Source organism: Pomacea canaliculata, linkage group LG9 (assembly GCF_003073045.1).
Source record: "Pomacea canaliculata isolate SZHN2017 linkage group LG9, ASM307304v1, whole genome shotgun sequence".
Classification (NCBI taxonomy): domain Eukaryota; kingdom Metazoa; phylum Mollusca; class Gastropoda; order Architaenioglossa; family Ampullariidae; genus Pomacea; species Pomacea canaliculata.
In genome coordinates this window covers 27026197-27049234 of record NC_037598.1, presented here as the reverse complement: position 1 = coordinate 27049234, position 23038 = coordinate 27026197, and the positions used below count along the sequence as shown (strand labels likewise).

General features: G+C 42.1%; 1 protein-coding gene across 2 annotated transcripts in view; it reads left to right on the top strand.

The window, feature by feature from the left end:
- Positions 1–2268: 2268 nt before the first annotated feature.
- The window catches only part of LOC112571559 (dystroglycan-like), a 68762-nt gene continuing 47992 nt past the window's right edge, over positions 2269–23038 (top strand). Inside the window, exon 1 of one of the 2 annotated variants that reach the window (XM_025250620.1) lies at positions 2269–2418. The gene's annotated coding sequence lies outside the window, so the exon portion shown is untranslated. Of the gene's footprint in view, positions 2419–20037; positions 20108–23038 lie in introns of those variants that run through there. The other variant, XM_025250621.1, reaches the window with a different exon arrangement.

The following is a 23038-nucleotide window of genomic DNA, read 5'->3' as shown; positions in this document are numbered from 1 at the left end:
CGTGCTGCGATAATGAAAGCAGGGATGTTAGCTCAGACATTTAAACACAGGTTTCCACTGAGCTTGGCGGTTATCAGAACTAAATGTCCCGTTAAATGGTTAAAACCGTCAAAGGCATTCCAGCGACAGGCGTGACATTCCAGAGTGTGTCCTGGCGAGTGTCTTCGTGTGTCTGTCCGACCTCTCTGTGGTCCATCTCAGTCCCGTAAACACTTTCCTATGTTCTTAAGTAAATCAATCTTTGTGAAGTTTATGAACTAAAATAAGTAGGTTCTTAAAGATATTTAATTGATCTCTGTAAAGTTTATGATCGAGCGAACGTCGTTATTCAGTAGAATACAATGAGTTATTGCTAAGTTTATGAACTAGAGGATCTGAGTATTTAATAGTATGTAGAGAATCATATTAAGTTTATGACCTAGAAGATGTGAGTACTTAATAATATGTAATTAATCTTTGTAAAGTTTATGAAATATATGACATAAGTATTTAATAGTATATAGTGAGTCCTAGTTAATTTTATGAAGAATTGGGAACTTAATAGTATGTGATTTAACTTTGTTAAGTTCATGAATTAGAGACTCATTAGTATGTAATAAATTGTTGTCAAGTTTATGAATTTAAAGACTTATAATACGTAATGATATTTATCTTTGTAAAGTTTATGAATGAGAGAACACGAGTACTAAAATATTATTTAATGAGTCATATGAGCACTTAAAAAGACCCACAAATCAGTGTTAAGTTTATGAACTAGAGAACAATGGACATCTAATGATCATTGTTGCATTTATGAACAAGAGGATATCAGGACGCACCGGCGGCTTTCTGGCTGGCTGGCTGGCTGAATAACTGTTGCGATCAAGGGCAGTTGGATGTGTGTTAATAATTGTGATTATATTCTGATTATCATTGCATTAACATGCCTCGTTATAACAATTACCATGACAGCACACAATATCAACATCCACACTCCAAAAAGTATTAATACCATGATCGTATCTAGCTTTGTATTACAGTGATCATAAATTTTACTTTCTGCCTCGAGAGACATCGATGGACTTGAGTGGACAATGGACAATCAACGGAAAACGACTGCTGATGTGTTTGAGGTCTAGTGATACCAAACTGTGTCTCAAACCTAGATAACTGAACTGCAAGGCAGCTACTGTCCTGTGGTGCTACAAGGCTACTTGTATCTTCGTGGTGTCTTTCCCAGTTTTGTTTTATAAATCACAGAAGCACGACACCACCGCTTGAGATGTCAAGCTCACTTCAAAATAATCTTGTTGCCTTGTTTGAGCCTGCTTCTCATTCACCCATTTCTGTCTTTTTACACACACATATGTCTTTCTTGAGTTGCTCAAGTTTGTTAAAGTCATGGCCGCGAAGTCCGTAAACCACACAGGAAACAGGGAAGCGAAAACAAGATGCAACAAAACAAGTGAAGGAAGCCATCTGTTTGTCACAGAACAATGCAAGATGAAACTGGAGATTTCGGAGTTCTTGGCACTGGCTGAATGTCTCACAGTGCAGTTACCAGAAGACTCCATACAAGTCCGCAGAAGGAAAAAAAAAACCCACTAAAAAAACTCGTTTTAATGCCAACAGAAAACAAGGCGAGGAGAATAAAGGCGTCTTGGTGCGTGAGACACATGGCGCGCGCTGGCACTATCACAAGAAGGTCTGTGAGACATCGCCAGTGTACTGTACAAGCCAGCCGCCATTTTCATGTAAATGTCTCGCCATGCAGTTCATAACACTATTTTTCATTTAGACTGCAGATAACATGATGATGATAATGATGATGATGATGACGAAATTTAAAACTACCAGATAACATATAATTTTAATTTGTTCAAGCACACTATAAAGCGTGTATTAATTTTGTAAGAATCACACTGTCCTCTCTCTCAAATACACATCAAAACAATGCTTATGTAGCATGCATAGCTACTAATAATTTTCGCTTCACAGAACTTTTAATCATTTTACTTGTGCCTCTGGTAGTCCGCTGAATCACAAAGGGGTGGATGACGAATAAACCTGAAAATGTATGCAACTGTCATCAATTCTAACTGAAATTTCGGACAAAGCATCACGCCAGGTATTGTACCTCCTTCTCGTTTATGCTACTAAAACGTGTGGTGGCCGTCTGTCCGTCCACGAACTAATATCCTATCTACATCCGTGGTCCATCCATGCCTGTCGTCTGCTCCGGGTAGTTCCGCTCAAGGGAGCTAATGCTGTATGACACGGTGGAGTCACGTGGTGTGGCCGGCGGTAGCGACTGAGTGGGACGCCGCAGTCTGGCCGCCGCGCAGTGAGCCGAAAGACTTTCAAGCGTTTGGTGCTATCTTTGCACTTTCGATACCGATTGTGTCTGCACTTGGCTATTGTTAAACTGCATAATCATAGGTAAGTAATTTTTGTATTGTTGTTTGGGATTGCGTGTACAATATGGACTGTTTATTGCCATGTGTTTTATTCTTTTTCTCGCTACCCTGTTGGCGCCCCATGTCGGCACATGTCGTCTGCTTTGCTGTGGGTTTACACGTATCTCCACAAAAGGTGTGCATGCAACGTCATGGAAAAAAAATCTATTGAGTACAATTGTAGAAAACTTTGCGCACTTCTCCAGAACAGTACAGAAAAAAGTTAATCGTAGAAAAAAATTTAAGCGACGACAGAAAAAAATATGTCTATTGTCAAAATGTTAATGAGGGGGTCATCGTGGATTAACCTTGAAAGGTAGGAATGCCTTGCAAAGCCACCGACTACCCACAACAAAGAGTGTGTTCCAAATAAATAACGAGAAACTACGCAGGCTAAGTTTTTCCTTTGTGACAGTTCACAACGGCTGGCATTCTGGGAATCTAGGTTATTGGGATTTTGCTGTGAGCGCAGGGTGGTCTGTGGTATTGATCAGGAACAATATGCCAGACACAATCCAGGCACGTCTCTTGTGTTTACCAAACAGTCCTTCCATGTAAAAAATACACATAAATTATGTAATAAAACTCTGCGATTTCTATTCATTCTATTGCTTACAGTAAAATGATGCAAAATAAGAACAGCCATCGAGAGAAGTAATTTGCCTCAACATTTTTTTATTCAAAATTTATCTATTTATAAATCGTTTGCAGATTAGCTGTCCAGCATTTTGTTCAGTAATATCTCCACAACATATTACGCTGTAAATACTAAGATAAAATGCAATTACATGTGTGACAATTGTGCAGTTTCAGCCATATTGCTTTTCAAGTTTCTTTTGTAGTTTTATATATGCCAGCTATATATGTGCGCACCTTTTTAGTTACAAATCTGGAAAAGTACAAAACACACACACACAAAGCATATAATATAAATAAACCATACATCTGTCACCAGTTGTTTGAACATATTTGATATTTTGTTTTGATAAAACCATTATCTTCTGTTTTATTCAGAAAGACTTTAAACTAGTAACACTAACGCCTTAATAAAACTAAAAGGAAATTTTGAAACTTGTTTTCTCCCAGTTTCTTTGTCAAGGGGCATTACTCATGCAGTGTTGAGTCATTATTGGCCTTGACTAATGATACCAGAGGGTGCAGTATTGATTTTTCTCTTCTCTTTTCACTGTAAAGCATAAGGGATATCTAAGGAAGATGCATTTGCGACAGTTGAAATGCTGTTGTGTATATGATATCCATAACGTCTGATGGATTTAAATGAAAAACGAAAATGAAGAGCTGAGAACTCTAGGAATAGTAAATTGAATGGCTGGTTGCGAGACTTCATATCTTTATTTATTGGCTAGTTACAAGACTGTATTACAACAAATGTTTATTTCCAAACATTGTTACATCCATAAATAAGTGGGATGTTCCAGAAATCTTAACTTTTTATTAATTATTATTATTAATCATACATTACCTTAAGGTTATTTTAGGATTAGCAAGTGCTTGTTTACACAGATGTATCTTGTAAAAACAGAGAATATGAATAGAAATCTATATTTAAAGACAGTCAGGAGGCCAAAAAGTATGTATAAATACATTTTATAAACTTACTGTTGATACAGTGGCAGTACTACTGTAGCATGCCAAATGCCAGATTACTCAATACATAGACGTGAGCTTTAACGTCTCTGCTCAATAGCACATCTTGTTCATCTAAATTATGTTTTACCAATAGGCACAATGTGATCAGCTATGCTTCCGAATAAAGCCTTAAATTGGACACATGCCTTTATCATATTCACTCTGATAATAAGGTACAGTTGAACAGATTGTGAGATTAAAATGAAAGAGGATCTTAATTTACTGAGAGCGATATGTTGTAAGATCATAAAGTCCCATCATTTACCAACATAAATGAACAGTTTGGCAGAAAGCTTAAAGATTCTGTATAATGTAAAGTTGTACTATGAATGGTAGTTGTAGTTCATTCATTTAATCTGCTGCTGCATCAGGTTGTACAGAATGCATTACATGGCCACATACAGTGGAGCAACATGTTGAACAAGAGCTGGTGGGGGTGGGGAATAACATAGTAAAACCAGACTTATAAACATGAAAACAAACATGAAAAGCTTAAAATCATGTTTCATGTTCATGATTGTCAAACACTATTATGGATGGAGGATGAAGCTTTTGCTTAGCATAACTGAAACATCTGAGGGAATAAATACAATAAAAATGAAGTGTCTATAAGGTTTCCCAAACACCAAAGTTTTCTTTCAAGCAGTGTCTTAATTCACGTTCTTGATTTCCTCAAGCTGTAAACATAGACAGAAGCTGGATTTTCTGTGTGTTTGAGGTGGTGCACATTGGATGCCTCGAAGTGGTTTTAGTGTTTACAGCAACTTTCCCCACCATTAAGGAGCCATTAATGCAGAAAGAATTCCAAAACGGGAAACAATGGGAAAGAGGCTTAGAAGAAGCAGTAATTAAAAAGTCCCCATGAATTTTCCAAAAGTAAACTTGATAAATAAATGTAATGAAAACTGGCCCACAGCATGTATATCTTAACTAGTGCCTGAGAGATTTATTTAGTTCTATGTGATTGACACAGCATGAATATTATTTATACATTTAAAACAATCTCATCAATGATTGTGATGATAGGAACAGTGATCGATGACTGAGGATACTCAAAAGATATCTGATGTGGTAAAGATATATTTCGTTTTTTTAACAGTTGTTTTTATGGGGTCTAGCGCAGTGAAAGAGTGGGAGATACTGGTTTTGTTTCTTTTTTATTTCCTGCGATGGAGAAGATGGGGACTTTATACAGATCTTGTTTTCCGTTTTCTTTCAAAGTTTTGGAATAATAGGATACATGCATATTTTATAGCTAAGCTAGCAGTATTGTGTGAGGGGATAGTGATTTGTTCATGCTCAAAACTTTTTTGTTGACCTCTCCGACTATTCATTCTAAACACTACGCAAATCAAAGAAAGGATGAAACAAACAAACCTTTGTCCAAGGTAAGAAAAAATAACCCACAAGCTTTCGGGGGAAATGGTCCACTTAACTGGCTTGAACTGATTTGGCCTTTAAACGATCGCAGCGTCCCTAGTAAGTGCGGAGGGCCATCTTTCGCCGCCCTCCGCTTGCGAATGTGTTTTACCCCAGAGGTGTTCACAAGTGGCCTGTTGTTTTTCGCTCATGCCAAAGCGATGCCTGTCTCTAGTGACACTTTTGTAGGAGGTCGAGAGGTCAAGTGACTAGCTGTTGGGTAGGTGAGGATGAGTGTGCGCTACCCACCAGCTTACTCTTCCTTGAGTTGGGGTGAAAGAAATACAATCGGCGCGCCTTTGTGTGTGCTAGCCAATTGAACTGAAAAAAACAAACAACCAAAAACAAAAGAATTGAATAGCCAGCTGTTTCTGACGATGCCGCACCCATTAGCGGTCTTTGCAGCTTCATTGCACTTGTCAGATTTCTTTTTCCAAATTATTATTTTTTGTTGTTGGAGGCATTATAGCTTTAATTTCACTTAACTGTTAAAAGGGATTTAACTCGCATCACGCGGTCCGTGCCGACACGTGATGTTTCAACAGACAAGAGATGAGACAATGCATTGCACTGAGCTATTTTTGGCGCTCATCGACTGATGCAGTCGTTCTCACGCCCACTCGTTAAAGGGCAGAGTCAAGAGGCGTGCACCTCGCGACTTGGAGGGCGAGGGAAGGTGGGGGGTGGGGGGGCTGATCTGAGTGATCTCTTTGTTGTCTTGAGATGCAGCACCCTGGTCAGCTGTGGGATGGATTTGTGTGTGTGTGGAATTTTCGTGGTTTTTTTTTTTTTCTGAATGAAGACGTACCGTTTGGATGAATCTTTGTAAGAATCTTTATGACTTCTACAGAGAGCTCCTTGCGTAATCTTAATGGCAAGGGCCTGCATTTGTTGTCAAGGGCCTAAATAACTTTAACAGTGTGCACCAGCATCGTAATTCAGCTGTTTGTGAGGATTTCATTCGTCTGATTCATGGCAAACCTGCTTGGGTGAAATAAATCCAGTTATCTACAGTATCGTCATATCACATGCTTTTTTTGGCAGATATACTGCCACGAGATTGACGTTTTTGGTAGGTCGGGGGTAATTCGAGGGGAGAGGACCGAATGCTGATGCAGAAAGATCATGGAGGAAAGAGGCGGTTAGAGAGGGGAATTATCGGGAGTGTAGTAAACTTTGACCTCTCAGTTTGTTGGCCTTTTGTTCTTTTGGTTGGGTTGCAAGTTCACGCAGCGGTCATTTCCGCCAGGGCCCGCAGCAGTAGCGACAGGTACGTGCTCAGCTCGCTGGATCGTCCCCCTTCCGTCTCCGTGCAGTTTGTTCACCTCAGTCGCCTACCCGGAGGACGGCACGCATTTGTTCACAATCGTTTGCTCAACCCGAAGGACGAATACAATTTTCCATCTTGAAACATTCAATAGAACCAGTGTGAAAATCTCTAAATCTAGTGAAATGCCGGTTGACATATTCATAAGGATACTTGCTAATTCTATCTCAAATGTACTCTTTTCAAAAACAAAAAAAAAAAAAAGAAAAAAAAAGGGGGGGGGGAACCATTATGAGATTTCTTTTTTTTTAAACTTTCGTTGAATTATTATTTTAGATCGCTATAGATCTAAAAAAATAGTATTTCGTATCATAGACAAGGATGTTTCGATGTTTCTGTAAACAAAGAAGAATCAAAAGAAGACGTTGACCAACTGTCATTAGGGCAAACCGTGCGATGGGCCAGAATGAGTGGTCATCGTTTTTTTTTTTTCTGACAGATAGTTAAATGACCTCTCTCCCCTTATCCAACCGTAATCACTCTTGCTCATTACCCGCCCCTCAACGTCCCTTCCGCTCCAAACGATAAGGTATTGCTACTGGCTAGTAAACAACTAACAGCAGTAGGTGAGATCGCTCGCTCTGCCCTTTTGTTGATCTGGAATATTTCCTCCCTCTGTCACCGCAAGCTGTCCTTAGTTATCGGAGAACAGAGCATACATTTTACCCATTGCTAGTAGTGGCTCTTGATAAGTTTCATCCTTCTCCGCCTCGTCATCACCATCTTTTTTTTCTACATCTTATCTTCCTCCTTCCTAGGCGAGCGCTACATCGTCAGCAATATAGCAAAATAAGTAGTCTTGGCTTCATATTTCTGCATGTAGTACCTTCTTACAGGTCTTTCTGCTATGGCATTATGTATTTTAAGTTGTTGGTTTGGCAGAATATACTCCTCATTCTCTTCCGCCATTTCTTCACTCTTCCGTCTTGTTGAAGGCTGAATACAGTTTCTTTTGTTCACACTTGCTTTCCTTACACCCGCTCGCTGGCTTACAGGCAAAGCGTGTTTCTGGGTGGAGTGTCGTACTCATTCGCGCCTCCTTGCATCGTTGAAACCCTTCACTTCAGCAACAGTGTGTAGGTCAGACGCTAGCAAACAGTACTTCGCTCGTCCTCGGGGTTCAGATTCCAGCTATGCCGAGAGATCCAAGGTGTTCGTTTACCATCTGTTGCCGTTTTCGCATGGGCGTAGGTGTGTCTGCCAAGAAGTCCCTGCAGACCTCGCCCTGCAGGCTTCCTCTTGTAAACATCAGCCTTTTGCGTCACTCAGTTACCTCGTGCAAAGCTGTCAATGGAATAAGGTAAAAAAAAAGCAGTTGTCTGTGAGCGCGCCCTTTCCTGCCTTTTTTTTTTTTTTTTGGCTTTAGAAAGCCATGTGACTATGTCGGTCGTGCATTGTAGAGTTGAGAGAAAGTATTATTTAGTAAGTGCAGTTCTTTGCAAAACGTGATAGCTGGGATGGGGAAAGGAATCTTCCTAGCGACCTTTGTGGTCATCAAGTGCATGGAGGAGACACGCTCTTTACGACAGTTGCGAGCCTTGTCGAATCAATATTTACCGGGCAAGAAGAGCTCATTGAAGCTCATAACGCAGAATGCCATCGGCTTGACCTTCGACGTTTATCTCGCCTGTCTCAGGAGCGGCCCTCTGGCGGCCCAGGCGTCTGTGCACTTGGAGAACACCGTGATCCGTGAAGACTTGAAGCAGATTTTCGGGACTGATCTGCCCTTTGTTACTCAGAGAAAGGAGTGCGAACTCCGCTTAGCTGGACTTCATATGACACGCTATTAGAAAAGGCAAGCGTCCGCCCGCACACCCGCATCCTCCCCACCCCCTCATCCCCCGCCCCCCCCCCCAAAAAAAAAAAATGGAGGGAGAGGGCGGGGGGAGAAAAGACGACGCAAGGGCAGGATTGGTGGCACTGAAAGACATGTTAAAGGACGGGAAGCATCTGCCATATTTATTGGCGTGCGGCTTCCGGCTTCCAAAACGAGGCTTTGTGGGTCTTTATAATTGTGGGGAACAATAGCTAAGCTCTGTCCAGAGAAAGTCAAATCGAACAGACACTGCCGTGTGTCTTCTGTACAAACGATGGCATATATGATATGTTGTGGTTTTTGTTTTCGCATGCAAGTGATAAAAATCTTCGAAATGTAGGATTTTAAACAAATTCGGCAAGACAAAGGCACTTGTCTTTGTGTATGGCAGGGCCATTTTGGTTTTGAAAAATGGTTCTGTTTTAGAATAGCTATAATCATAGTAGATGCAAGCATAGATGACTAACTCTACAAGAATCGGTTTCAGTCTGGTTAAAAGTTATTTCATGAAGTCATGCTGTGCTTGTAATGTACAGTTATGCAAGTTATCCCCAGCCTTTGTCAAAATTTATTTACACATGATAATGAGCATTCAGAGAAGAGGAAGCAGTAAACAGCAAATAGAAATGTGCCAATTATCTGCTTTCATGTTTACTTATTGTATTTCCTCGGACCTGATGATACAGAGATAGATCACATCCCTATGGTCTGGCACTAAGCCACTTCTTGTTTCAAGATTGTGAGAACTGCGAGTAGGTGGCGATGAAGGCGATGTAGGATATGATGCACTGCAGACTAGGTAACGTTTTCACGTCCAGCCTACGGGGTGCTACGTGCTTTTTTCCGCTGCTGAACACAGACACTTGAAGTGTCCATGGAGGAGTTTACCCATGGCTGCTAACTGCGTTACTGGGTGGTAGACAGGTTCTCACCATGTAGTACGGATATGCAAAGACATCTACGAATTCGTTATCTTCTAGTCTCGCAGATTCCGCCTCTATGATAGTTTTATGCACGCATCATTGACCGCCAGCTGCTGTCTGTGTTTGTCCATTCTTGTATGTTTGTATGCCCGTACGCCAGGGTCACTATTAGATTTCTGTATTCGTGAGGAAAACTTTCAGTGCCTTGACTACACTGGTCGTCGGGAAGACGGTGCATATGTGTTAGAACAGGTGTTCCATGACAAGCTTTGTGACATGAACGAGCTGTTATATATGTATATAGCATATTATGTTTTATGTAAGCATTTTAGCTCACTTCTAAGCATTAGTTGTCCAGCTAATACCGTGTTGTTGGTCGTAACATGTTTACACTGTTGTAACAAAGCACAAAAAGTTAGGTAGACTATGAGAAATGTTTGGACACTTTTTGTATGCGTTTTGTAGATTAATCGCTGTCATAGTTGCTAATTGTCCATACGGCTCGCAGAAGACCGCAGAACCAGATGACGTGGTATGCAATCCGTTGCACCCGACCCATTCCTTTCATTCCTGTACACTTGTATCGTCCATGTTATACACAGACTGCTTTTTGTAGCTGGGTTTATTTAGAATGCGTTGGGCATTTTCAAGTTGAAGGAGCAGAGTATTTAGATAACGGTTTAACTGTTTACAGTTCTGTTGCAGCTGTCTATTACAACGCAGACACACGCTTGGGGGCTTCTTTTAACTGTTAGTATCTCAATGCCTGCATGTTGGGCATGCGCTGTTCTATACAATTCAATGTTGAATTTCTACCTTTCACGAAGCATATGAGGAATTCTCTTGGATTATATTCAAGTGTAAGAAAGACCCGTCGTTCTACAGTTCAGAATGAAAGCTGGTTGTAAAGAGATACTGCAGTCTGATTTCAAATAATTCTATTCGTATCATCTGCCCGCAAGTTTCATTAGCCATGGCTGGAAAAGGGAACGGGACGAGAAGACATATTTTGAGGGCAGTGCGTTATTTTGTTTGCTACGTTTATCTCAACACAAACAACTAATTGCTGTTGTCATTAAGCATCATCGTTAATCGTAAGGTGCAAAATAAATAAGCAAAATGTTTTGGAAAAAGACTAAATGGAAGTGAGAGATAAACAATGAGTGAATAAGAGCCCAGGGGGAGAGAGAGAGAGCAGATACTCGGGTTGCCGATCCTGAAGTCTTCCGAAACAATGGCTTTCTCCATCAGTGTCACGTCTTTGCTCCTCTGCGCACGAGCAGATAAGACAAGAGCAAACACAACAGCAACAGCCGAACATTCGGGAAAGAGAGCAACACGTAAAATCTCGGCGCGGCTCTCTATACCTATCTTGGGATGAAGTTGCCCGAATGATCTTTCCACTTTCACTAAATTCCCCGTTAGCTTTCTGGCTATGGTTTGTTTTTTGTTTTCGTGCTTTAGGGGAGGAAGGGGAGTCGATAGAGATCGTCCACTGCCATAAAAATATTATTTTAAGTTGCGAACGTATGCAAATATATCTCATATTTATTTTTGAGACGAGTTGACTGACACCCGAAAAACATTTAGGAATTTTTTGGGGAGGGGAGCACAACAGTACTACAAACTGTCACACACCCCAGTCCTACTGTTCGCTTCTTGTTATTTCAGCCTCTCCATCCGTCGACACACCATTCCTGACTGGATTGTGTTGCTGGACCGCACGAGGGCATACACAAAGTTGTGACTGAATTGTTGTTTTTGTTTTTTTTTTTTTGCTAAGAGAAAATCCCTTCCGTAGGTAAAGGAGTTATGAAAGGACGTTCCAGGCTCTGTTTCGTAAGCACCTACTGCTGCGAGTGAGACAAGGGAAGCCATGTCTTGCGTTAATCTCGAGATCGGACGAGACAAGTGGCATCAGATGAATGATCGCCATCATGGTCAGCTCCCACCAGACGAGACAGCGACGTCAGGCCTAGCGTCGCCGGCATAGTCAGCTCCCAACAGAAGCTTCTTGTTGGCTATGTCGCCGGCGTAGTCTAGATGAAGCAGATGAAGTCTTCAAGGTGTGCTGCGTTTTCGAAGCACCAGCAGCATGAAGACGGCGCTTTGTTTGTGGCTGCTCCTGCGTGAACTCGGGTCTTATCGCCCAAATCTTCATTGTTTTCACTGTGTCTGTGTGTGAGATGGAAAGAAAGGCAAGTTTGTCATCCTTGAGTAAAAGTCTTCACGAGTTTTTACTTAAATGTATTTGCAACCATTTCCATAATCGTCACAGTGACACTGAATGGGGAAATGCGCTGTATGTGTGTGTGTGCGCGCGCTTGCATGTGTTCGTACCCGCATGTGTGGGTATAATTATCTTTGCATGCAACCAGCGGGGAAAGTGGACTGTGTTGTGAGGGTGTGCGCGTGCATGCATTAGCGCCAGGAGGGTTTTGGTTTTTGGTACATAGTGTGTATTTAATAGTGCATTTAATGGCATCTATAAGTGTGTGATTGGTGATTGTCGAGAAAGTGGTGGCTATCACTAAAGATTGTCCTTCGTGCAGTTGCTATTTTTTTTTTATCATATTTATTCAGAGATCTTGTATAAAGACTTTGAAAAGATCATGCAGAGGACATCATTTGTTTTACAGATGAATCAATAATGTGAATTCTTGAAAATGGCAACACGTTGAATCAGAGCAGAGTAAGCTAATTGCACACCATACAATACTGGTATTACATTGCCCGGCTGTACAGCATCTTTGGGTTGACAGCCACGAACATGATAATGCTGAGGGTGTTAGTCCGATGCCAGCAAGTCTACTCTCCCACAAAGGTGATTCTTCTTTCTTCCCACAAAAATCCCCTATCATTCTCCAGAGATGGGTTTTGATACAGCGACACAACAGATTCCATTATTTTGTTCATACCAGAAGTGGCTGTGGCACACCCTGACTACGTGGGATTATTTTGCACCAGGGTTCAGCGGTGTTGCTGCTTCATTCATCGTGAGTGGTAGGAAAGCAGGTAGCCAGCATCAACGGGCGAAAGGGAGTGGGGGTCGACAGGGATGACGAGAGACTGGCGGCGGGCTGTTGTTGCCAAATGTGTAGGCGTGTTTACAGTCTGCCACGGCTTCGCTCTCTACTGCTGCCGCCCTGGTACTGTGCTTTGACATTTATTATGCGTGTTCGGTGCTGACCTGTCGACTTATAACATTCCCTGGCGTACCGCCTCTTGTAGACAACAGGCGTTTGTAGAAAAGAAATAACATATCTATTGCTGATAAGGGATGGAGGATGAAAGAGATTTAGCAGACGGGAATGCGTAATACTGCCCACATCCAGATATCTTTAACAAAAGGTAGCGCGGTAGTAACGCGGAAGGGTGCTTGTACGAGAGATGAGAAAGGAGGGAAACTGTTTTTAAATCCAGGGTTATAAGGTAACTGCGTTGTTTGTGTCCCTTCGTAAAGTGACTCGTCTCTGTAGGCTGTGAACATTGTGTTTTGAGCGACTGTGACCAACTACTGAAATATATTCGGGTACCAACACCTGCCGGTCTTAGTCGGGAAAGGTCACCAGCCGCAGTCTTGACAGCAGAGGAGCGCAAGGTGAGCAGCTTACCCCTGTCCCCAGTTCCTCGGGGCTGGACCTGCTAGTGTCAAAATGGCTGCAGAGGCTTAGAACGGGATTTTCATGGATGCGTCCTTGAGACCTGTTGCTACGGGCGATGCCCACAGCCTGACACCCAAATGACTATTTCCTGCCTGGCGCCACTGATGAAGCTAATAAGCTTCAGTCCATCTCCTGTGTGCTCGCAGAAATCGATATGGCAGGAGGAACAGCACAGCACATGATGTCCCAACAACAGCTTATGGCGTACATGGCGTGTAGAAAATTCTGTAGTTCTGTGTTTTTGCCTCGTACTTTTTTCTGCTTGATATAAGAGCTTTTCCTTGTTTCTGTCTTTATTTTATTTATTTTTTTTCTCGAATAGTACAGCCCCTCTTAGCTCGGGTCACAACCAATCACTAGTGTGTTCCCTAACCATGTCTCCCAGATCGTCGCTGTCTGGCTTACCAACTGAAACCAAGTCCACCAGAGTGAAGACGGAGATGGGGGATTAAAGCGGAGCAAGAGTTATCCAAGGTGGGAGAGATGTGACTGTTGAACACAAGCAGCACTCGGAAGAGACAAGACATACTCGTCCCAAGGGAAGGACTGAGGTTAGCACATTTCACGCTTCACTTGTGATGGCCTTCACTTACAGTCGTAGCAGATGAGCCCTGCCGTTGGGTCGAGTGGAATCGTGGTCTCTGCCACTAGGTGGTCCGGCTGTATGGCTACTAGCGGTACTCCCCCTCCCACGCCTTCGTGTACGGCTGAGGGTTGCCGTGTGATTGATGGTGCCTACCTAATTGAATCTTCTAGCAGACAGCACGAGTTCAGATTTATTTCCTTTCATCTGACAATGCTTGGCAGCTGTTTTAGTCCCCAACACTCGCCCTCACGTGTTGCAGAATTCTGCATTTATTATGCATTTTTTTCCGTTCCTGCTTCTACAACGTTCAACATTTACTTTTCGTTTTTATTTTTCGTGTATTTGGACATCGTCTTCCTCCTCCTTCTCTCTCTCTGTCTTATTGATTTGGACTGCTTCCCCTGGGGTCTGAGATTTCGGTGTTACTGATAATTGATCATACGCCTTTATGAGTGAATGTGGTTCGTCGAGCGAAAACAGGTTGAGTGTAAGCAATAAGATGGGGGCTACAAAGAAGTTGGAGTAAACCTGGGGGAGCAACAGCATCAGAACAACGGGAAAGTGTCTGGAGGATTCACGCCAGTGTCACGTGGTCTGTTTGGGCCTGAGAGGGACGACATTTCGCTGGAACCAGTCTACTTGCTAACATTATCGTAACGATTGGTTGCTGTGTTTCCCTCAAAGCCTGTGGGCGTTTATTGCCACACCACACAGCGGTCATGATGGCCGTACTCTCCTGTTGTTGTCGTGGAAGAAGCATTAATTAGTAGTAGTATTGACGATAAGGATGATAATAGTGAGACAGAGAGCTCTAGCTTTAAGAGAATTAAAGCTTTTTTTTTTTTTTTAAGAGAAGTTAAAGGCAGCGTTGAAATAAACCGCTATTATCAACAGCTCTTCAGTTCTAACATTTGAAGCACACCATTCGTTTTTCGTCTCTTATTTTCGCACGAAGGCATGCATACATGCAAATAACCTGATGCGCACCCATCTTGTGTATATTAGCGATACATATCAACACTGTTATGACTGGACCATAAGAGCTTTTATGAAATATGTAAAAGAAGCAAGTGGCTTTTGTATTGAGGAATCAGTGCTACATAAAGGTTAATTTGAAATTGTTTTCATTGTTGATAAACGTTATTTTTGTGCAATAGTGGAGTTGATGGTCCTGTAGAGTGTAGAGGGGTCTAGCTGAGGCCATTGTCATGTTTAGACAAAGAGATGGCAGCTTGGATAAACATGGCCGTGACACTGTGTTCTGCGGGTGTTGCTGTCTGTAGCACAATTGGCCGGCGTGTTTGCGATATTGAGACTTGCCTGCAGCCACTATCATCGGCTTGGAAGAAATGACAGATAACAACGACGGCACGTGTGAGTAATTGTCAGCATGAATATGCATGAGTGAATCACAGTGCCTTCGTATCCGGTGATTCAGTCTGCGAGTGGCGTCTCCTTTGTATTGTGGGCACCATTTTTTTTTCTGCCAGGACAGCGATTTTGCTTTGGTTCTAATATGGTTTGTGTTCTGGCACTCCCCACATATTACACAGATTAAGCAACATGTCATATTCATTCGCTGCTATACAGAGTACAAGTTCTTTGTGTACGCTGCTAGTGCTGCAGTAAAAGCAACAGAATATTAGTGCTTGGTCGGTTGAGGCTGGGGCGCTGTGTGACAGAAAATAACGATTGAAGCAGCTGGCGAGGTCTTGAAACAAGTCTTCATTTGGAGCAGCAGTGACAGTGATGAGAGGTAGCGACGACAGAGAGGTTGTGCTGGTGGGTACCTTCTGACAGCGAGGGTCAGCTAGATGAAATTGAGGACATCACCTCAGTATGCAAGTATTTTATAAAAGAAATAATCGAAAAGTGGGCCTCACCTCTCCCGCTCTCTCCTGCCCTCTCTTGGGGAGAATTCGACTCCGCCAGTGTGTGTGTGGTGGGGTGGATGTGGGGGAAAGAGATGGGATGTCATGCCGGCTTCCTAGCCTAACACTATTGCTTGGCCGCTGTAACGAATCGAAACCTCCGGGCGTATCTAAACGTATGGGTATAGTCTGCGCATGCGCACGAAGCGAAACTTCACTACCGCCTGGTAGTTTTACTTGAAATAAAAGTAAAGGATGAAGCATTACAAAACATTACGAAATAAATTGGCATTGCAAAAGCAAAATTATACAACTCCTAATATGCTTTGATCTGGTTTTTGATAAATAAACATCAGATGGATTAGTAAATATTTTCTTGGGGTTTATTTTATCAAAACCAGCTCAAAGCATATTGTGAGTTGTATAATTTTGCTTTGCAATGCATTTATTTCGTAATGTTTTGTAATGCTTCTCCTTTACTTTTATTTCAAGTAAATAGTGAAGTTTCGCTTCGTGCGCATGCGCAGACTATACCCATACGTTTAGATACGCCCGGAGGTTTCGATTCGTTACACCGCCTGCCACACGACTGTGTGATAAACAATACACAACCCCAGCACAGCTGTAGGCAAAGCCCCTTGTGTGGATTAGTCAAGCTGTCGCCCGGCATTTAAAAAAAAGCAGAAACTTTCTAGAAGAACAAAAAATTCTTGGAGCAGCTGCTTGAAAAGGGACAAAGGCTTTAGAAGATTTATGTTAATTTAACTTGCTTATTATTGCGTTGCTGTGTAAAGACATCACGTGACAGTCATAAGTCTTTAGAAGCCAACAGCAATGTGAGCAGACTGACTAGAACTGCTTTTTGTTTTGCCGCCATGTGCTTAGGAGTCTCAGTGGCATTGGCAGATGTTCTGTTGTGATTTAAGCACAGTAATGACTTCATACTGAATGGAACCGTGGTTATTATTATTAACACACGGTATGCAGTTTCATTGTGGCGTGTAGGTTCAGCCACATTAATATAGCGTTTCAGCTAACTGATATGTAGTTTTATGTTTGCAGTATGCAGTTTCAGCCAGGCTGGTACAGTGGAACCTCGGTTAACGAACTTAATCCGTTCTGGAAAGCTGTTCGTTAACCGAAATGTTCGTTATCCGAAACAATTTTTTCCATAAGAAATAAAGGAAATAAATTTAATTGGTTCCCAGCCCCTGTTGACTCGCTATTTGAAAGTTACAGGCTGTATAGGTATTTGTTTTAATGAGAACAGTTATATAATACAATATAATGGAGTTAATAAACATAAAACATTAACGAAAGCATTTAAACAGAAAACTTGCCGTTTTGACGGCGTGGTTGGAAGCAGGTGTGGGGAGGAAGGGCTGGAATTACTGCTTTGAATCCCCTCTCCATGAGCACACGTGACATTATAAATCGGGGAGACTTCTTTTCTGTAGCTTTGAGGTTGAAGAAAAAAACTTGTCCAGTGTCTGCTTCTTCTGCCTTTTTTTGTAAAACTCTTCGGTAAGACGACATCACATATCCGCAGACACATGCCACCTTCATACTTTGAAATCATTTTCCTTTTTCAATTCATTTGTTGGCCGCGTCCTTGTATTACCTCACTACTATTAATTGCTCTTATCTTCTTTGGAGCCATGATTGAGGATTATTTATTAAAATAAAGCACAACAATCACTAAATAAGAAGGATGCGCACAGGTAAGGAACGACTGATCGTAACTGTCTCGAGCGCGAATGATTACATGCTGGTGCGGTTCACGTGGCTGTTCGTTATCCGAAATTTTGTTCGCTATCGGAGACAAATTTTTAACGAAATTTTTGTTCGTTATCCGAAATTTTGTTCGCTATCCGAGACAAATTTTTAGCGAAATTTTTGTTCGTTAACCGAAAAATTCGCTATCCGAGGCGTTCGTTAACCGAGGTTCCACTGTATCTAGTTTTAACCTAGTAGTTTCATGCTAACTAGTGCGGGGCTCGAAAAATAGCTACCAGTTCGCGTTCAGTATTATCAGTTACAACCGCATGGACAACATCCAAATTAGACTACCATTGTGTTTCTACACGGAGAGGTTTCAAGATACGAATGAATACCAGATACATGAGAAGTTAATTTCTGAAGGAGAAATATACCCTTATACTTTGTCAGATGATTAGTGGCATAGTTTTACGTCTACACAAGACTAGAAGACTTCACATTCACAGTGATTTCACACTCATCATTGTGGTAGTGTCACCCCAACTCCCTCCACATCCACGTTTACAGTTGCCCACTAAGTTCATGACCTATTCAAGAGATAATGGGCATTTTGTAACACTTTGCCTTGACAATCCACAATTTGGACATTTCGAGTTAACGACCTAGCTGAAGTAGCTGGTAGTGTCTGACCGTTCACTGAACAAGTGGCATCGCAGGCAGCTACAGGAAACGTCTGTCAAACACATATTGTGTGATGCTAGCAGAAGCAGTTCTGATCTTCAAGTAAGATTTAGGTAAACCTAAGAAGGCAATTTAGTGTTATGAGATGATAAACAGGCATGTTCCCTGTCTCAGTTTTAAAGATATTAATCTAAATTTACTAATCTTAGAAAAATACCAAACACAAAACGTGTTTGAGTGACTAGAACCTCTCTGTCACTGAAACGTTCGCACTTGTTCTTTCATAACATAGCTGTGAGAAAAGACAGATGTTCTTTATTGAATGTTGAATTCTCCTTTCCTGGGACAGAACGTGAGCTTGGGATAGAAAACAGTTTATAAAGGCCTGCCCCACATCGGGGACCTGTTTGGTGGAGACACAAGGAGTTTAGTGGCATCCCGTAGTTTAGATACAATACCACCTGGTAGATGTAATGCATCTACTACAAGTGAAATACATAATTTGATGATGAGGATGATGATGATGATGAGGATGAACGATTCTTTTGACCTTGGAATCGTTAGTTGAATCTCTGGTCCCACTAGTTCACCATTCTTATCTTCTATCTGGGACGCAAGAAGGTCAAAGTTCACACCTATCTAATTGAGAGTCATCATCCGGCCCATCTCCGCGCGGTTTCTTTGTCTTTTTCCTAGCTTGGGGCCTACATGATGACTTATAGATAATAACACTGGGGACGAGGATAACCCTCAGAAAAAAAGTGGCCACGGGAAAGTCCTAGTCTGTAACACCATCCCCACAGCCACCCATCAAGCAAAAGGTAAGAGGACTAACCCCATTTTTTTTGTTGCCTTTTTTAAAAATACAAAACAGTTGGACATCGTGTGGTCGCACCAAACGTAACTGCCATGCAGGGTGACATACTACACGGACCTAAGAAAACTGCAGATAGGGGCAGAAAGATGCGTCAAGCTTTAAGACACTATCGTCTTGGAGAAAGTGATATTGTCCCTTTTAAAATTTCTCAACTTCCTGGTCTTAAAAAGACTTAAAGGAAATGAAGAAAATAAGGAGGGTTAGGGTTAGGCCCACAAGCATGTGAACAAAACATTCGGCGTCAACTGAACATCTTGTGCTGGAAGCTTGCTCCGGCCAGCGATTTTAAGCACCCTTACTTCCTCCTCCCATCTCCACCCAATGAGCACCTGCGTTGTCTGGAAACATGAAAGACGTGTAATCACGTGTTCACCGCCCTTTATTGTTATGAGACAGTAGTGGATAGAAAAATGAAAACACCAAGATATATGTAGAGAAAGCTAGTTACAAAAGTAATTTCTAGGGTAGAACGTATTGTGTTAATTCCTTGCAGGCAGCATCATTTGAGAGGGGACTTTGTGCTTTCTGATTCTTTACTCTGACTTGCACGTGCTTGGTGACCCCACTACAAGCGAGCGTTACAAGAGAATAGAAGATAATCTGGGGCAGGTTTCGAGCGCAGAGATTAGGCATTAAACGTTCGTGGCACGACCGTCGCTGAGGTCAACCCAAATAACACTTTATAAACGTTTACAAATGGTCGGAAACCCTTTGTAAACCTTTATAAAATGTCAAAATGCTATCAGTCAAGGTCGTGTTCCATCTGTCTGTTGCCAAACTGTACATGGAGACACTCGTGACTGCTCGTCGTGACACCTACTACACATTCGCTAGTCGTGGTACCAAGCATGAAGACCTCTGGGATAACAAGTCAACGAATGGACGTCGAGTGACATGAAAGGTCCTGGCACTACAGTCACTTGACTTGCAAGAATCTTGGTGGTTTTGCCTGTAACAGCAGGATGTTATCGATGTGTGAAGGAATGTCGGGAATTGACGGGATTCTCTGATCTCATACACTTGTTACTGTTTGCTGAGATGCACTCATGTGAGCAGGTCCCAGGGACTTCCATCAGGGCGTGTGGACCAGGGTGTATAATGCACACATGATTTACTCGTGTCATGTGCTTCTCGAAATGTGAGTGTATTTGAGTGCTAGTTTATCTCAATGTACTCCCATCCTCATGTTTCATGGCCGCGTGGTGTATTCTTACATCCCATATATATTACGACTTCATATGTTTCCTTATCAGTGCCTTGCAACAGAAGGGGAGAGAAGACAGAATGTTAGAATCAGTAACAACGTGCCATAACTGAACAAAGCAACAGGAGTTACCCTCTTTTATCTTCATGATCTTTGGACTGTTTGAAGTGCAGGGCATCTTGTATCTTGGAGCTGATGGTCTTCTTCGTGTCAAGACGTCTTATTCTTTAGGGTTTTTTTTTATCAAAAGCCAAATAAAGTGTTGCTGTCCGTAACACAGAGATATATCTGGCAGAAATTTGTGTGTGTGTGCTCTTGAGCACTACTCTGCTTATAGAACTTTCGAGATAATGTATGGAGCTTATAAGTTAACATTTTTATAAAGCACAGTATTTTACTCGGCAAATCTTTTGGATCAGTATTGAAATATTTAAAACGGTCTGGGTTACCTTTCAAACCTTTCATGCATGCGTGTTCTTATGGACATGCAAGCTTCTCTCATTTTCATTAATTTGGTTCATGTTTTGTTCCCGAACTCAACTGCACACACACGACAATACTAGCAGGTTAAAAGTGCTTGTGCCTGCTTCTGTACGCAGACATTTGCAGTTTTGTCTACATCAAAGTGCCTTCGAAAAAATCACGACAGCACATTGTTTTAATTTGCCCCTTAGTTTCATATTCCCTTCCCTTTGGAGACATTTTTTAGCAAATCTAGGATTTTCTTTCTTGATGTTAACCGAAAGCATTTCAACACATGGCTTCTGGTCCGATTGGGGGAGGGATTTGGTGGGGGATGTAGGAAAGAGCGATGGGTGGGGGAGTGTTTGTCAACGCCTCGTGCATGTAGTTCCTGGGTTTGACCCCTAACAACAGTCTTACATGTGCATCTAGTTCTCTGGAAATGGCGTGCAGTGTGTTCACCCCTGTCTGTACGTGCACGCATGCGTGTGATGAGGCTCATGTCGTGAGAACCACTAAAGCCTGCAACATTCGCTGTTCCCATGTGTTCTGTTCAAGGAAAAAATGTTTAAAGAAAACTAACTGCAAGCACACTACCGTGGTGTTAGATGTGCTTTAGAGTGGGGAACCTTTTTTCTGTCAAGGACCATTAAAATATTTATACAACATCGTACCGGGCCGAACAAGATTATCAACTTAAAAATAAGCCTGCCGTACTTGGTCAAGCCGTAGTTTCGCCACAGCTGTGTTCATACTTATCGTAATATAAATGTATGTCGCTATAAAAAACAAAAACAAAACAAAAAAAAAAAAAACCCAACTGTCCTAGATATACTAAATTTTGACTTCCGCCTGAAGTTGTCCAGGCCGGGTCAGGTCGGACATTCCCCACTCCTGCTCTAGAATATTCCCGCTATGGCATAGTTTGAGTGCTTATGTCCCGTGGTAACGAGGTGTGTCCCTAAACAAATCATGTTTCTGGTAGAAGGAGTGGACAGGTCTTCGAAATGAGAAAAATTAAGGGTTTAGTTTGAGCGTCACGGTCTTGCAGTGTTCTTCCTTTTGCGTATGGAATTTATTAAATGTAAAACCTGGAGTGTCTAAGTTGGAGACTGTTCAGTGCAAAATGTTTCAGTCTCCAGTGTTTGGTCTGAGACTGTTGGCTACAAAATGGCTTGATGACGAGATGGCAGGCTGTCGCTAGGGACGCAATTCTTGAACCCCACGCATACATCAATCGTTTACAACTGATTTTACCATCTTCTGGATGGAAGCAGTTGGGAGGGGACGCCGCTGTCTGGATTTACCTTACGCTGTTTTGGTATGCTCCTTGTGGACCTAGTGAACTAGATAAATAAAGTAAGAGTTTTTGCACCTTTATTCTAGTAAAGACTGCAGTTTTGACTTTGATAATTTCCCAGTATCTCCAGATTTTTTGTAACGTGATCTGAAAAATATGCTCGATTTTTTTTTTATTTTTTTTTTTTTTTTGGTAACGTGACCAGAGATTTCTCATTTTTGATTACCAGCCTCACTCCTGATACGAGTACAAAGGATGCCTTGCAGTCTTTGTCCATGCTTGATGCAAAAACGAGCTGTGAGAATTTGTGTGTGCGTGTGTTACCAGCGACTTTGTGTGGGAAATATATTCCTGTATCTGGTCCTCCGTTGTCTCTTTGTGCTTTTTATTTCCCAGTTACCTTCAGTCGTTAATATGGGCTCTAGTATAATGCCGCACGAGAAATTGCAATCGCAACGTTTATAATGTCATCATCGCTGTCGTCGTTATTGCCACTGCCGCCGCCATCGTTATCACTGTATGAATTGATAAGACCAGCGCCATATTAATATGTGGGGGTGGTAAGGATGGAGTTCATCTCCTAGCCTTTTGACTAAATTTTTGTGTCTCAAGAGGCAAAGAAAAATATTGGTCTGGCCGGCAGATAATGATAGTGCGATACAATGGAAGGACAAAAGTAAAGCGATAAGACTGGGCTAAGTCCAAAGAAATGCTTGAGCTCGTTTAGTGTTGTCCACGTCTGGACATAGACACTGCAGCCGCCTTAATCATCGATGGGTACTAGTCGGGCAGTCCGGTAGCGCAACGGTTAGCGCCTGTCATTAGTATAGTGAAGGTTGGCTGTCCTGGGTTCAGCTCTCGTCTCGGGCACGCTGTTCTTTCTTGGAATTAAGTATCTGTTTACAGGGCTGGCTAATATAGTCTTAGTGGCTCGGCGTAAAACACCAATCCACACTACGAGCTAGACAACGCTGTCGACGCCGCTTATAACAGCTTACACGGCGCATGCGCAAAGACCTGTAGACGCTTCTGGTATACATGTACTGTTCTGTTCTGTGGAGCAAGGAAAAGTGGAGGTAAAGGACTTGAAGAAAGCATTGGCA